The 17,822-nt window shown below is 36.3% G+C and overlaps 1 non-coding gene across 1 annotated transcript; it reads right to left on the reverse strand.

The window, feature by feature from the left end:
• Positions 1-1,122: 1,122 nt before the first annotated feature.
• Positions 1,123-1,224, reverse strand: LOC112918983 (U6 spliceosomal RNA). Its single transcript, XR_003234797.1, has one exon. It is a non-coding gene; the product is annotated as a U6 spliceosomal RNA (small nuclear RNA).
• Positions 1,225-17,822: the final 16,598 nt, after the last annotated feature.

Consider the following 17,822-nt stretch of genomic DNA (forward strand, 5'->3'; position numbering starts at 1 on the left):
ACTTGAGTCCTCTTTGATTCAATCCTCTTACTTACTAAGTGTCTATCTATTCTGTTCTAAACTACTTGACAGGTACTATGGGGAAGTAAAAGAAATGTTAAATGTAATGATTATTCCTTAAAAACAAATATGGTCTTGATTCTAGGTTTTAGAGAGGATTTCTCCTTCTCACACTCTACTCATACTAACCTATAATCAATTCCTTTTATACTGCTCTCCAGAATATTTGTTACTTCTCTACAACTCTACCACTGCCATGCCCCTTCAAACCACTAACATACTTTGCCAAGACAAAAGAAATAACTTCCTCAATGTCCTACTTTCTCCTCTACCTGCCTTCCCTGCCCCATAGTATATTTGTCCCCAAACAGCCAGTTATCTTTAGAAATTTCAAGTTAGATCATAGTCCCCCATTGTCTTACCCTTTCCAGTCATTTAAATTAAAATCCAAACTCCATTCTCTGGCTCCATGCCTATTCCTCTGAGTACATATTTTATAACACTACCACTTAGCAGGAACAGTGTCACTTGGGAGCAAGTCAGAATCTCTGGGATGGGGCCCAGAAATTGGTGCATTCCTAAGTCCTCCACATGATCCTGATGCATGCTAGACTTTGGGATCATTGTCTCACAGCCCTTTTTCCTTTGCTGGGTATGCTCCAACGTTACAGGATTTCTTTCTGCTCTTTGAATCATTGAACTCAAGTCTGTTGTCAAGACCTTTAACTCTCTATCTATCTGTTTGGAATGCACCTACCCCTGATTTTTGCATGGCTTTCTCCTTGTCAGTTACATCCCTACTAAATACTATGCATTCAGAAATGTTCCCCTGACAGCATCATTTAATGCTGTCCTCCTCACCCCTTTCTTCTACATTAGGTTCTTGTTTTCGTGTTTTTAAAAAGTTTTTATTTAAATTCCAGTTAACATACAGCATAATATTAGTTTCAGTTATACAATATAGTAACTTAACACTTCCATACAGCATCTGGTGCTCATCATGACAAATGAACTCCTTAATCCCCATGATCTATTTAACTTATCTCCCCATCCACCTCCCTTCTCAGTTTGTTCTATATAGTTAGGAGTATGATTCATGTTTTGCCTCTCTTTTTTTTCCACCAAAATATGTGACACTTCATGAATTTGTCTGTCATCCTTGCACAGGGGCCAGTCTTTTCTATATCATTTCAATTTTAGAATATGGGCTGCCAAAATGAGCAAGGTTCTTGTTTTCTTAACAGTGCTTCAACTCATTTCTTTGTTTACATATCAGTCATGATATTAGACTGGAACTCAGGTCTTAAGACAAAACACAAGATATTCTAAAGTTGGGTACAAGGCTATATACAGCACTTGTAATAGGAAGTTAGAAAAAAATAGTTTGTACCCTACCCTGTGATCTTTTCAGCTCCAGTGTATAAAGTAAGTTTAAGAGGCCCAGAAAAGGGCTGTGTGATAAAAATTTGAGTGTGGAGATGCTGATATGTTCTGGGTTTCACTCCTTTTATTAGGTAAGGACAGTCATGTTTTTCTTACCCTCTGGCAGAAGACCCCACAGAATCCTCTTTGAGAGTTGCTATGTGTCCCCTACAGTAAGTGGCACATTGGATTTATGTCTGAGAGAATCTCAAGTGTGAGAGATAGTCTGATTATCTATTCTGACAGCAAAGTGAAAGAAAGGAAAGGTGGTTGGCTGCCTTGGGCAATCTGTGCTCCTAGACTTTGAAGAGGAAAAAGATGCATGATAAGCACTTCCTTTAGGCCACATGGTGTTCCCTTAAATCCCACCCAAAAGTTCTATGAGAAAAGGCAAAAGAATATAGTAGAAAGAACCAAAAGGCCCTTGTGAATGGCCACAGGCTACGGAAGATGCTTTGAACAACTAGATGTAAGAGAATTTATCAACCACATAAAGGGAAAAACAGATATCCCAAGAGTCCACTTGCACAAGAGTCAACTTTACCAACCAACCTACCTGGCCAAGACAGAATGAACTATGTCACATTATTCATCAGACGGAGTCTCCACTCACCATTTTGCTTCTCCCTTCCTAGCTCTGATCCTGGAAGGATCAGCATAAGTCAAAGTTAACAAACTAGAAGAAGAGTAAGATGCAGATAGCATCTTCAGTGTAGATGCCACTCTTCCTCCATTGTGAAGGACTTGGCCTGTAACCTGCTAGGTTAGCAAAGAGGAGTAACCCTAATATTGAATAAAACATAAGGCTTTGATTCTATATATGATCATGTCATCTTCAAAGAGGTATAATTTTAGTTCTTCCTTTCTGATTTGCATGCCTTTTTTTTTTTCTTGCCTAGCTGTTCTAGTTAGGACATCCAGTACTATGTTGAATAAAAGTGGCAAGACTGGCATCCTTGTCTTGTTCATGAACTTAGAGGAAAGGCTTATAACTTTGTAACACTGAGTCTGATGTTAGCTGTGGGCTTGTCATAAATGGTTTTTATTATGTTCAAGTACAATCCTCCTATATGTTGTTGAGAAGTTTTAGTATGAAAAGATGTTTTTTTCCAATGCTTTTCCATCTATTGAAATGATCATTTAATTTTTTTAAAGATTTTATTTATTTATGAGAAACACAGAAGGGACATAAGCAGAGGGAGAAGCAGGCTCCTCACATGGAGCCTGATGCGGGACTCGATCCCCAGACCCGGGATCAGGAACTGAGCTGAAGGCCGATGCTTAACCGCTGAGCCACCCAGGTGTCTTTGATCATATAATTTTTATCCTTCATTCTACTAATGTGGCATATCATATATATTGATTTGTGTATACTGAATCAGCCTTGTATCCTTTTAATGTACTCTTGAACTTACTTTGCTAGTATCTATGTTCATTAAGGATATTTTATTTTCTTATATTTTTTTCTTGTAGTGTCCTTGTCTGACTCTGGAATATATATCAGAAAGAAACAAAATTAGTGTCTTGAAATTTATACCCCCATGTCTACTGCAGCATTATTCATGATATCCAAGATGCAGGAATATTCCAAATATCCTCCCATGTTAAATTAAATGGATTGAAAAATGTCACACGCGCACACACACACACACACACACACACACCGAGGAATGTTATTCATCCATAAAAGAGAAGGAAGTCCTGTCCTTTACAACAACATGGATGAAACTGGAGGGCATTATGGTAAATTAAGCCAGATAGAAGCAAATAAAGCATGGCATTACTTATATGCAGAATATTTTTAAAATATATAATAATAAGGCCAATCTCACAGAACCAGACAATAGAATGGTGGTTCCCACTACCTGGGGCAGGGGGGATAAGGAGATATAGGTCAAACAGTCTATAGTTTCAGTTATAAAATGAATAAGTTTTAAAGCTCTTATGTACAGCATGATGGCTATAATACTGTATCGTATAGGTGAACTTTGCTGTGAGTAGACCTTAAGTATTCTCACCACACATACAAAAAAAGAGTTAATCATGTGAGGTGATGAATATGTTAATTATTTTTATCTTGGTAATCATTCCACAATGTATATGCATATCAAATCATCATGTTGCACATTGTAAATACATACAATTATATTTGTCAATTATTCCTCAATAAAGTTAGAAAAATTTAAAAGGTATCTTTAAGGAGGCCTATTATTATGTGAAAATCACCCCCAAATCATGGAAATTCATCTACATTTCATTCAAGAGTAAGAGAATATATTTAAAGGGACACAGAGAAATATAGTCAATATGCTTTCCAACTACATTGTTTAAGAGTAGGATTTGTCCAACATATAGGTTGTACTTACTTTCTGCTCAGCCATATTACCAAGAAACAGAGATCTCATCTATTATTGTTCACTGAAGTATTTTTGGCACAAGATCATGTCTGGTATTAAGGAGAACTTAATAATATTAGTGAATGAATGAATAAATGAACGAACAAATTAAAAAAAGAGAATACAACTCGTAGACTGGGGTTAAATTACAACTCTGCTGTTATGTTACTGTGATAATTACTAAGCTTCAGTTAATTTCTTAATAGAAATTAAATAAAAGCACCCACCTCTGAGGTGACTGTAGAACTGAAATAAAATAATGTGTATAAAATGTGTAGCACAGTATCTCACCCATAATTATTATGATGATTATAATATTTTATTTTAGAAAATAAGATAGCTACATGTATAATATTATGTTAAGACATAAAAGCAGTAAATCTTGTAGTGATTAAAAAGAGATGCCAGATTCAAGTCCTGATCATTTCCAAGTAGACAGAATTTATAGAGTTGGAGCACAGAACAGAGATGTTAAGAAGGACACATAAGAAACAACCCAGGTGTCTAGGAACTGATGTATATATAACCATCCGAGTTCATACTTTTATCATGTCGCACCTAATTAACTCATTAGCCTCCTAAGCAATCTTGATATCAGCCCCTTCAATTTTTTCCCTCAAATATTGCTTCAATAATGGCACCCCCATAACAAAAAAATTAACAATGTAAAAAGCAAAAAACAAAACAAACAACAGCCAATCAAAAATGCCCCCCAGAAACTCTCTCTGCACAGAATGAAGTCAAAAGTCCTTATGTTGGTGTTCTAGACCCATTGTTACAGGCAAAACATCCAACTCAGGTCTTACTATTCCTCACCAAGAACGTTCCTTGAGTCCTATTCATCTCTTTACTGCCCCTTGAATATATGACAAACATTGATCACTTGAAGTGTCTGTTCATTTTGTATTCTCTTAAAGGAAAGTGCTTCTCTACTCTCAGCCTGTTCAAATTGCCTCCTTCTTCAGAGTTCAGCTCAAGTCATTCCTCCAGGGTTCATGCTCTCCTCCCTCTGAAAAGCCATTTCTTTAATTGGTTATAAAGTTCTTTTGTTCATTTATCACATGCATTGGGACACCCTGTTCATTGTGCTCTCACAGAATCCTTTCATTTCTGTAGCTTAGTTATGTACAGCTTATTATTATTTTTTACACATTTATTTTATAGCTATTACTAAGAATATAAATGCTTTGATGATAGACACAATAGCTTTTACTTCTGTGCATCCTGCCCAGTAACTAATACAATACTGTACACCTGATCTGTTTTACAGAATTCTGCTGTGATGTGGATGTTCTGTATCCTAATAGCTTATAGTAGTGCCAGTGTTCAAGTTGTCACTAGGTCTTATCAAGGAGACTGATACAGCCCTCCCCTTGAAACTTTGGGTCACCTTGAGGGAAACCAGAGGAGATATATATCCCACAATCACCCCAGCCACAGTGAGCAGCACCACCTTAAACTATTGACTTAATCCTCAGTCAGTACTGAGAATATTTTTTTTCTGGCTAATTGAAAAGGAGTTTGTTACTATTTTCTTTATAACTTAATTGGCTTGCAAGTATGAAAAAAAATGGGAGTTGGATGAAAAAAAATTTGTATTGGTCACATAACCCCACATAGGCTCTAAGATAGACAAGGGTGGGTAAAGAGGGGTTCAAGTCATTTGTATTACTCAGAATGAATTCTTTAAACATCTCTGATAGAACCAGTTGAAATAAATTTGGAAATAAAGTATAATATTACCACAGAGTCGTATTGTTGGTGACAAGAGAGCTAAAAAAATAAAGAAAAAATAACTGGCTGGTAATATTTTAAAGGGTAACCAATGCTCACCAGCAGCTGCAGTAAGACATTAAGTAATAGAGCACAGTAATGTTAACTGCTCTCCTGGTAAGAGTGGTAAATGAAATAAACCCCAGCATCCAGGGTATCATTAATCTATAGTGAATAATGGCAGTGGTAGTGTAAGGAGATTAAAAAGGGCATTGTAAACATTTGTGGCTGTATAATATACAAATTAAAAATGTGAGAACGCTTGCAGCTGCATAATCTACAAATTAAAAAGTGTAATAGCATGGCATTAATTACTGGCTGATCAATTCCCCCATAATTGCTGGCATGTAGATGAACAATTATAGGTCCGAAATGTTATTTGAGAAAGAGACATTGACCTTGGAACTGTAAGGAATGATACTCTGTTATAAGGTAATACAGGATCCTATCAAACTCAGTTCCAATATTTGTAGCAGCCGCCAGCTCAGCGCAGGGCTGTAATCACCACACTATTTCTTTCGATTATGGTGCCAGAGGGGTTACACATTGTTTTCTCTTTTTGAACAGAAACACCCAGTGACCTTCAGCCTTCTGAAAATGGGACCATCAGGCCTCATTTCCAAGTTCAAACAGTTTTAATAAAAATGAAATAGCAGGAGATAATGTACTTTACCCTTCTAGGCCAGAAGAACAGTTTAGAAAGTTGGAAAGACAAACTTCGTTCAGATGCGAACATTCCAACTGGGATTGTGGCTGTAGACCTAAATGTTTCCAGACCAATCATTTTCAAGTTTACTACCGATAGTTAAGTAATCAGGGACTCAAATATTTGACTGATACTGGAAACCAGAACACTTACCTCCATTGGTTTGCCCTCCTTAATAACAGATGACACAACAAAGCTATGCTCTTGTTTACGATTATAGTTACAGTGCCCAACAAGCTAAGTGAGTTGAGGTTCAGCAGAGCAGCTGCTGTATCAGACATGCAGCTTCAGCTGAAGCTAGCTCCATTAGAGCCCTTTCTGACACTGAATCACAACTTCAAATCCAGGAGTTACCAACATTCTCAATCCCCTTCATTAATTTACTACATGAGGGAAGCTGGGTTTTTGCTCATTGTCCTTCTATTAAAACTGCCTTAATCCAGGTGACAATAATTGCCAGTTCCAATGGACATTAGATGTCAGACATTATCTGACCTTCTTGTGGAATTCAACTCCACTGGCCACTCCCTTTATCTGTAAACTCCCCTTTTTGAGCTTTTGTTGACCCTTTTTCATGGCTGCCTCAGTTTCTATACATTATTGGCTTCAGTGACACTAACATTATCAGCTTCATTCCTTTTCTTTCTCTCCATTCCTTCCCAGTGCAGTTCCATCTACTTCTAATATATGTGAGGGCGAAATCTCTGGTCCAGACCTCTCCGGGCCTCACAGTCTGTCTACAGCCAAAACCCTATTAAGCATAAAGAATTGGGGGCAGCCTGGGTAGCTCAGTAGTTTAGCTCTGCCTTCAGCCAAGGGCGTGATCCTGGAGACCAAGGATCGAGTTCCACATGAGGTTCCCTGCATGGAGCCTGCTTCTCCCTCTGCCTGTGTCTCTGCCTCTCTCTCTCTGTGTCTCTCATGAATAAATAAATAAGATCTTAAAAAAGAAAAAAAAGAAAAAGAGAAATGGAAGACTCAGCCCATCAGATCCTGAATGTCCACCTTCACACCACTTTAGCCCCATGTCTAAAATTACCCATCCTCCTGTTCCCCTGATCATGACTGGCAACCACAGTGCCGTGCTACTGCATTTTTTAAAGCTCCCATAGCCCTCATGCCAAGTTGGTCATTACAGCCTGTTTATATCATCCTTTAATTTTTTCTTGAATCTTTCTCTATCATTCTATCATTGTTCTCTTTGTCTTTATCCCAGTGTTTTTGTCATAGCCTTATAATTTCTTCCTCCTGCACTCTTAAGTACTAACTGCCCACGACACACATCTTTTAGCTCATTCCCTATAGGGCCATCCACAGTTATCACTGACCCACTTGTAACTTTTCAACTGCTCTGTATTTTTACTGGGTAAAGCCAAGCCTTTTATCAAGACCTCTGATTCCTCCATAAACCTGTCCCTGATTAATTCTCCAATTGCATGTGTTACTGCTTTCTAATCTTACATGTTTTATACAACAATTAACTACAATAATAAACTCTTTCAACAAGGCCAGCTTTATTAAACCTCCAGGTCTTTGCACATACTGTTCCCCTACCTGGATTCCCACTCTCCACTCTGTAATCTTAAATAGTTTTCATGGCCATTTTTCAAGGATCAATTTAGAGATTATTTTCCCTCAGAATCCTTTGTTACCCTCAATAGAGCCATCCTTCTCTCATTTTCTTATCCCTACAGATACTTCCATTACAACGCTTCTCAAAAAGTGCTGTTTGTCTAAATTGGCCATTCCCCCTCCCTTATGTCTTTGCAAACATGTTTCCTATCACAAAGCCTGACATCTGGTAAGCACTCAGTAATTTTTATTTTATGAATTGTACTGAGTTGGTAAAACCGAAAGAAATGCTTGAAAATTAGAAATAAAAAGGTAGACAAACTGCTCTTCCCTTGGGAGTACTTTGCTTATATTAAAGCAGTTGCAGTAGAGATAACAAAAACAATAATATGCTATCACTAGTAATAGTATAACTAGCCATAGTAATACAAGTGCTAATCACTTCCTATAAGCCAGATATGCTTCTTCTTTTTTCTGGCATGAATTATCACATTTGATCTTGACAACGGATAAGGTAGCTGAAACTCTAGGTTAGAGAGTTAAAAAAAAATAAAAATTAAAAAATTTTAAAAAGCCTGTTCAGTATCACCGTGTTAGAAAGTAGTGAAGCTAGGAGTCGATCCATAGCTATCTGATTCCAGAGTCTGTTACTTTAACCATTAATTATCCCTCCTCCTTGATCCCCCCTTCTCATACTGGTTAAATTATATTTTCATCGAGTAGCTCATTTTTTATTGAAAATACCAAAATAATGTGTTATTTTGGATTTGTTTAGACCCAGGACATTTATCTCTGTATAAATATACTCCTAGCCTGTGGATTTCCTTTAAAAAAAAATCTTAAATACCTCAAAAAGAGGCTGACCTCAATGAAACTTTCATCTGAAGCATTTTAACAATCACATATCACACATACACACCAAACAAACTTTCAAATAATACCAGCTCTTTCTCCCAAAGTAATATTCATCAATTTCTCCACTTGACTATTCCATCTATTCAATACAATTATGGAGACTTGAAATACACAATAGATATTGATTCAGTTTCTCATATAGAGACCATTTAAAAATAAGAACTGGAGAGGACATTTTGAGTGAAACCATTTACATAAAAAGTAAAATCCTGGCATACACCTTGAGGTCAGTCTTAAAAGAAGCCATAAGACATATAAAATTAAAGAAGTATTTTCAGAAACTTTTAATAGACTCTCCTCTTTGAGCTAATCAAAATAATTAGCATTTCTATTATTCCTTTGGAATCTCACTATAGAATTCTTTGCTAAAGAAAGGAATTTAGTGGTTTAAAAAATGATTAGCATTTATATTATTAGAGGAGCAACACATTAGAATATTATTTCCTACCAATTAGAATTCAGGGTTATGAAGGCTAGCCTTCTACCACCATGCTAAAAGTTTGTGTAAACTTACTCACCATGGAAAGGGATCCACTGTGGAGTTCAGGGCACTGAACATACAGAAGGAAAGAAAAATAGAAAAGCAAAAGTGAGAAAAGAGTGTTTTTAAAGTATCAAAATGAACTTAGTCTGAGGGGGTACTACCCAGAGACTAGCCTTCATTGAGCCCTCAGAATGGCCCCAGAACGTAGCTCTTTGGGACCAGCCTCACAATCTTCCATCTGCCCAGAGAAACAGAGTGTTAGTAAATCTAAAGAGTAGAAGAGGAAGAATGTCAGACATCCAGTTCTTTATTAGTTTCTCCATGGGAAATATTTTAAAGAGAAAAAAATGTCAAATTTAGAAAAATAGTGAGTTGTTTAAAAAAAAATCATCAGGGACACCTGGGTGGCTCAGCCGTTTAGCACCTGCCTTTGGCCCAGGACGTGAACCTGGAGACCCAGGATCAAGCCCCACTTCAGGCTCCCTGCATGGAGCCTGCTCCTCCCTCTGCCTGTGTCTCTGCCTCTCTCTCTCTCTCTGTCCCTCTCATGAATAAATAAATAAATAAATAAATAAATAAATAAATAAATAAATAAAATCTTTTTAAAAAATCATCAAGTAATCTGATTATTAGAATTAAACACTTTTTTAAAAAGATTTTTTAAAATTTATTTATTCATGAGAGACACAGAGAGAGACAGAGGCAGAGACAGAGGCAGAGGGAGAAGCAGGCTCCATGAAGGGAGCCTGATGTGGGACTCGATCTCAGGACTCCAGGATCATGTCCTGGGCCGAAGGTAGGTGCTAAACCACTGAGCCACCCAGGGATCCCTGACCTGAATTAAACACTTTTTATTTAAAAAAATCTGTTTCCATGAACAAACTCAGTTCAACTGATACAGTATAGACAGAGTTTCCATCAAGAAAATGATAGGTCTTCATTTCCATGGCATCACTGTTTTTGGTTTGTTTAGCCTTTTACACTAGAAATACTTACAAATACCTCTATAAAGTTCTCTAGTAACTCTCCATGTTCCCATACATTACTCAGGTTGCTAGAGAAAGGTCCAGACTGTCCTCTTTCCCTGCCCTTAGCCAACTCAGATACAAAGAGCAGGTGCATGAACAAGAATAGATCAGGGTCAAAGTCATGGAATGGAACAAAGGATCAGAGTTATGGCCCTTCTCTCTTTCAGGGTACTATCCTCTGGCTCCCTTTTCCAACTATCCCAAATCAGGGCAACATGGAAGGAGCCTTCACCTCTTTCAGCAATAGGGAACATGAGAAAAATCTGGGAAAAACTGCATGTGCTAGGGTCTTAACAAACTTTTTTTCCTCAAAAATTGTCCTCTTCTGCTCTTCTAATTTTTTTTAGATCACTTTTTTTTTTGTTTTGAGGTAACTCTAGACTCCTAAGTAGTTGCAAAAATAGTACAGAGAGTTCCCAAACTTCCCCTGTTAACATCCCACATAACCAGGTACATTACTGAAACAAGAAAACTGGTTATTGGTATAATACTATTAACTATAGATCTTATTTGGAGTTCACCAGGATTTAAATATATAAGCTTTTTTGGGTGGGATGTATAGTTCTATGAAATTTTATCAGATGATAAATTTGTGTAATCACCACTACTACAAGGAAAGTAAAGTGTTCTATTTCTTTCTTAAAAAAAAAAAAAGATTTATTTTAGAGAGAGAGAAAGTGGGATGAGAGGTAGAGGGAGAGAGAGAGAATTTCAAGCACAAACTGAGCTAAAGGTGGAGCCCAACAGGGAGCTCAATCTCACAACCCTGAGATCATGATGTGAGTCAAAACCAAGAGTCAAACACTTAACCAACTAAGCAACTCAGGTACCCCTAAAGTATTCCATTTATATCACAGAAAAGAAACACCCTTTAGTTACGTATCAACAGTCAAATCCTTCCTCAACCCTAACCTTAGGAACTGCTGATGTGATACAGTATTCCCTTCCTACCTCCCTTCATTTCTTTTTTCCTTTAGTCCTTCCCGGCCACCATAATCTCTTCCCAGGTTGCTAAAATTGCCTCTCCATTGTCTTTTCTCTTTCTTCCAGCACCCTAATTCCCACACTACAATGTGACAGAACCATTTAAAATACATGTGATCCTGTCATACCACTGTTTTATATTGTATCTTAATGACATCTTCAATATTTTCAGGATAAATTCTAAATTCCATATTCTTTTTTTAAAGATTTTATTTATTTGAGAGATGGAGAGTATGAGAAGGAGGAAGGGCAGAGGGAGAGACAGAATCTCAAGCAGATTCTGCATGGAGTGGGGCTCCACCCCACAACCCTGAGATCACTACCTGAGCTGAAAGCAAGAGTCAGATGCTTAACTGACAGAGCCACCCAGGTGCCCCTGAATTCCTATTTCTTCTTGGTTTGGCCCTTCTCTACACCTCTTCCATGATTTCTTATTACCTTCTCTTTTCGTATGCTGAATTCTCTAACCCTACGGAATGTCTTTCATTTTCTCAATTGGATTATATTCTCTCTGAAATTTCTAGTTCTTGCACATGCCAACTACAGTTCAAGGAACATGCTTCTTTTTCTCCTTTTATCTGAATGATTCCTATATTACTCAATCTCTACCTCTCAACTTCAGTTTATTTACTCAATAAATTGTTCTCTCATCCTCCAAGTTTGTGTTAGGTACCCCTTCCATCCACCCTCATAAGATCTTTCACCTTTCCTGGCATAGCATTAATGAAACTTCATATTCCAAGTGCCCATTTAATTGTGTGTATTCTTTATTTTGCTGTAAACCTTAAAGGTGTGAGTGTGGCTAGCCCATTCATAATCCTATCCCCAAAGTCTAATCCAGTGACTGAAACACAGAAGGGGTTAATAAATGTTTGTTGAATGCATTAATGAGGGATGTATTTTGGCTAGTCCACAGATAAAATGAAGAAGCATAACTGGGCAATAAACTGTGGGAAAACATGTGGGATTAAAGTGTTGATAGGATGGGCAATGGAGGACAAAATTAACATTTTTTCCACCACTATATTTTTCCATGTGCTAGTAACTAATTACATGTGGTGAAAATCCCTTACAATTATGATGATCTCTGCTATGTCACATTTTACATCACCATCTCAAAATGCTGAATAAAAGCAAAATGTGTACAATGAAAAATTCTTCTTCAACTGTACCCCATTTCCTGTTGTGAAGGAACACCTCAACAAAGCTTACCTTCTCAACTGCTGGTAAAATAGCATCACATTTGTGCCAGGTTGGAGCAGAATGAAATCCACACATCACTAAATTTGTGAGTCCAGTCCTCATCCTCAATATGAGTCAATAAAGTTAGAAAGTCTTTCACTTCAGAATACAAAACACCTCATTGCACATTTCATATTCCATATTTCTAGACTAACTTATTAGAGATGCATATACCATTTGCTGTTGCTTTGTGACACTGGCAAATGCTTTTAAATCTTCTAAATGTTTTTTTAAAATGTGTGAAATGTGTTCTTTTCAAGGACGTGAAAGTGAACTGAGGCCAAGTGGCAGTGGGCGTATTGGCTATAAATCTACTCAATACATAAATATATGCATATTGAATTTTTCATCACTAGGCCAACTATAAAATATCTACCTTGTTGAATGTGTTATTTGTAATGTGCAAAGTTCACACTGCTAAGAGAAGCATAACTTTTGCATTCTTATTTTGTTCTGTGACATGCAAAAGTGAGTTTATTTTTCCTAAAACATAAAACTAGACTTTTGTGAATATTATACCACATAAGGTTAAGAGCTAGGTAAATATAGAATATTTTGACTAAAGAATAGATTTTGGTACATTATTTTATGTCAATTATAAAGTTTTTTTTAATTTTTCAGCATGCTTGGAGTGTATCAAATTATATTGTTCATTTAATCATCTGAATGACTAATGGATATGGTAATTATTTTTTAACAAATTTAATGTAAAAATTATCTATCTGCACATGCTATACATTACATCTACACTCCCCTTCATATATGTCTGTATACATGCTAAAATTTGTTATATTTGGACATTTTATTAGACGAGCTGGTCTACTATGGTTATTTGCCACTTGACTCCTTATAAAAAGAAAAAAAAAAGGCTCTTATTTCAGTTAAGCAGATCTCCAAGAAGTTATCTCCTTTTAAATAAGTAAAAAGATAAAAAATCAGTGAGGACAGCACTGTCCTTTGGAGAATGGACCTTGCCTTTAGGTTTTTGTAATCTACAACTGATTTAATAAGATTTATTCTTTTCATGATTTATGAAACACTACTTGTAGTTGAGAAATAATTCAGCATTATTCTGGACAGGATATGAAGAATGACTTTTTTTAGCCTTTAAAAGAAGCCTATTCTGCTATTCTTTTAGGCAGAGAAATAAGACTGCTAATCTTAGGCACTATTTCTCTGCAGATGGTGCTGGTCAGATCTTGTTCCTTTGGATGAAAATGTGAATTTTATACCTTTATTATAGTAAAAAGATTGAGCTGCAACTTAAAAAGGAGTATATGTTCCTAGGTAAATGGCAAACTGTTTGACTTTACTCTGGACTGCAGTACTTGCTGGAAGCAGTTTTTTTCATAGCTGGATATGAAAAATAAGAAAGACTCAAAATGCATAAATTGTAGCAGATGCTTCCTTAACTTACCCTGGTGAAATAATTTTGATGGGTGGTTATGAATTTGTAAGTAATGTTTACTTCTGAAATGCCATAATTGCTTTTGGAACTATTTGAGGCATTTTGAATTGTATCTGTTTTTATTGTAATATGGAATTGTATTGCCATTTTATGAAGTGGCATCTTTTTGATGCATGGAAGTTCTGGATACATTTGTTATCCATCATGAGGAAACCAGATAAGTAAATATTACAACTATAACTGAAATGCTTCTTTTTTACATGAATAAATGAAAACCATTTTGAATCTGAAGGCAGAAACACTCTATCTGCAGACTGACAAATTGCATATTTGTTTGGTTTCAAAAAACTGGTGTCTGGCTTCTATACTGTGACTGAGAGAAATGTCTGTCTCCTGCATGACAGAGCCTCTGAGATGGAGGAGCTCTGCTCTTCGTGGAGGTAGAAGAGGTCAACTGAATGGACCATAACGAAAAAGGGTCCTTGTCTATATAATTACTTTTGAATGGAGTAAGAACACACAGTCTTTCCATATGATATGTGGTAGCTTATCTATATACTACACTCCCAAACCCCTCTCAGTTTCTATAAACATTTACTGAACACATAACTTTGTGTAAAATATTAAGCATTAGTTTGCTGTTAAGATCTTTGATCATTCATAATTTATAATTATGTCATCAATCTACCTTTAACATAACCCCGAAACACTGACCATATAGAGTAATATACATGTGTTTTAATCTAAAGATTAAGCAGACAGATCTGGATTTCTAAATAGCTAAAAGAGCACAACTGGCCTTTGGAGAAAGAACTACCTCATGGAAAACTGGTCAAGCGATTCAAAAGAATAATCAGGTGTTTAGCTTGTGACATGTACTAGAAGTAAGAGCTTTTCTGGGAGGCACACTTCAAATTAATTACAAGATATGAATTATATCTAGAATAATGACTTGTTCTTGTTAAGGAATGTTTAGAAGATATACAAAACAAGTCATATAATGCAGACATTTTTATTGTCAGGTAAGATGCGGATCAGATAGATGACTGCCCACAGGGTTATTTAGAGCAAACGTGATGGAATACATTTGAAGATAGAGACACCATCTATATCAACACTTCTCAAATTTCAGTGTGGATATAAATCTCCTGGAGAACTTTAATAAAATCCAAACTCTGATTAAGGATTTCTTGGTGGGACCCAAAATTATGTATTTCCAGCAAGCTACTCAGTGACGCCAATGGCACTGGACTATTGACCACACTTAGAGAAGCAAGGTAAAATAATGTTACAAAGAACCCAGTGAGTAGTGAAAAATGAATTAAGGGAATTTGACATAGAAACTTTGTTCCATTTTCTTTGCTACAATTCCAGTGTTTATCCACAGTCATAATTTATCTCTGTATTGATGACAATATCAAATCCTTATTCTTCAAGTGCAATGCCATCTTTGTTTTACTTCCTCTTAGGTATACCTTTATTCATTCATACAAAAACATAACATTTAAAAATTTCATTACCATTTCAAAAGGAAGATCAAGGAATTTATTACAAACTATATAGCCAGTAAAAATAGTCTAGCGTCCAGACACAATACTAGAGAATCATTAAAGAGCTGGCTTGCAAGTGCCTAAGAAAAGGCAGCCACAAAAGCAGGTCCCCCTGAGCATTTACTAAGCAAAAGTCATATTCCAGTAGCCTAGTTTCTTTGGCAGTAGACGAATAGGTCTAGATTTCCACAAGACATTTGACAATTTCTCCATCATTGAATTTAAGAACAAAATGTAAAAGTATAAATTAAATACAATTATTTTTTGAAAAACCGTATCAAAATGAGGCTGATTAACCAATTGAGGTACACTGGGTAGAAGTTTCTAAAATTAGACTAGTGGGTTATGTCTGTTCAATTTTATTTAAAGTTTTGCTAATGTATTACACTATGATTATAATAAAGAAGATATTGGGATCAAAAATTTTTATGGCATTGAGCTGTAAGAAAGAGCAAAGATATCAACAGGCTAAAGTAACAAGCCCTGCATTGAACCCATGTATAAATAACACCAATTATTGCTTTTGTCTAATAGTCCCTAAGGTCAATAATAAATTTTAATACGTTAACACATAACAAATGCATAACTAATGAGAAAAAATGATCAGGTTCTCAGACAGGTCTTTGTCTTCTAAAAACTAAAAACTATTCTTTATACAGAGAGGGAATATTAAAGAGTTGAGCTGAAGCTTGTTCATGAAGTGCAGATATTAGTGACAGATGGACAAAAGAGAGAAGAGACAGTGCTTGTTTAAATTAGGTGAAATTTAAAAGAATATACTGAGGAAGGCTGTAGAATCAAAAATGTGCATGGACTCTGTAGAAATAAGCAAGAGACTATTTATGAAGAGGTTTAAGGGTACACTGGAGTGAAACAAAACAGCATCTTGAAAAATTATAATATTCTCACATGTTTATTTTTTTTATTCTCACATGTTTAATATCACTTTATAGATTTTACTTTCTATGAAGAAATGAATTATTTTCAAATACAGCTTATATATATATATATATATTTTTTTTACAAACTCATAATGTAAATCTTCAATAAAAGAATGAGAAACTAAGTGAATAAATGACACAGCATTTTTTTTTTCTTGAAGAGGTGCTTGTTAGACAGTAGAAGAGAATTCTTTAGTATTTCAGTCTCAGGTTTAAGGGCAGGGGCTTGTAGTTCAGGAATCTCTTGCCTCACCATCCCCAGATCTGGAAATCTTCATCCCTCTGTTCACACTTGCCTGAGCCTTTTGACTTATTCCAATTTTTCTCCATATCCTCACTGGTCCCATCTTGGCTTTCTTTGTTGAAAATAAAGTAAACTGGATTAGGAGAACTGAGAATGTGTGTGTGTGTGTGCGCGCGCACACACACGCGCACTCGCACGCACACACATGCCTTCAGAGTGAAGTACAGCTTCGAAGTCACAGATGGCACATTAGAAAAAAGAAATATAGTAAAATGAGTAAAATATATTCTCATTCACAATTTCCTAGAGGCCCCTTGGTTGTTAATTGAAACTTTTGTCTACTTTATTGAACAATAAAAGTGGCAGCAACTACTCCCAGGTGTCCTTCAGTATTAAAAAGAGGATAAAGGGTTTCTGGCAAAGGTGACAGAAATTAATGCGGTGAGCCCAGCTATCAAACATTCTGATATGTGAATTGCCTGATATTTCTATAATGCTGTCTTATGATTGGAAATGTTATTGCTTCTATTGAATCAATAGAAAATGTTAAAGCTCCACAGAACCCCAATTACAAACTAAAGCTGGAAGGTTAACATCTGGGAGCAGCAGAGATAGAAACAATCTCTATTGTCATACCTTCCTGACAAGTAAATGTCAGAAACATAACGCCTTCGCCTGGTCTCAGCACGGAGCACATGTAAAAGAGTGATTGTAAGGCTGCCTCAAGTCAAATCGCCTGTCATCTCAGCTTTGACATGGAATTACTTTTGTTTTATGCATCTATTAACCTTGAACTATCAGTATTTGTTTTAATGTTCCAGGCTGAAGTGACCTAAGTGTTCTTCTCTCGTGCAGAAGGGCTCTGTAATAGGACAGAGCATATGGCCTGGGTTGGGACTGGTCTTTATGGGAAGGCAGAGTGAATGCATCAAAAAGGACCATCTTTCTCCCAAATGGTAATACCCTTTTCTGAAGTCCACCTTTCAAAAGGCAGTTCCTTCGTGTTTTATACAGTTCTTCTGTCCCTTAGAGTCCCTAGAAATGCAAACATCACACATTATGGAGAGGATCCCATATGATCAGTGATGATACAGTAATCGCATCATGTATTCAGAAGGGGTCCTTAGTATAGTCAGTAGGAAAGGGGGCAGAAGGAA

The sequence above is a fragment of the Vulpes vulpes genome, chromosome 13, assembly GCF_048418805.1.
Source record: "Vulpes vulpes isolate BD-2025 chromosome 13, VulVul3, whole genome shotgun sequence".
Taxonomy (NCBI): domain Eukaryota; kingdom Metazoa; phylum Chordata; class Mammalia; order Carnivora; family Canidae; genus Vulpes; species Vulpes vulpes.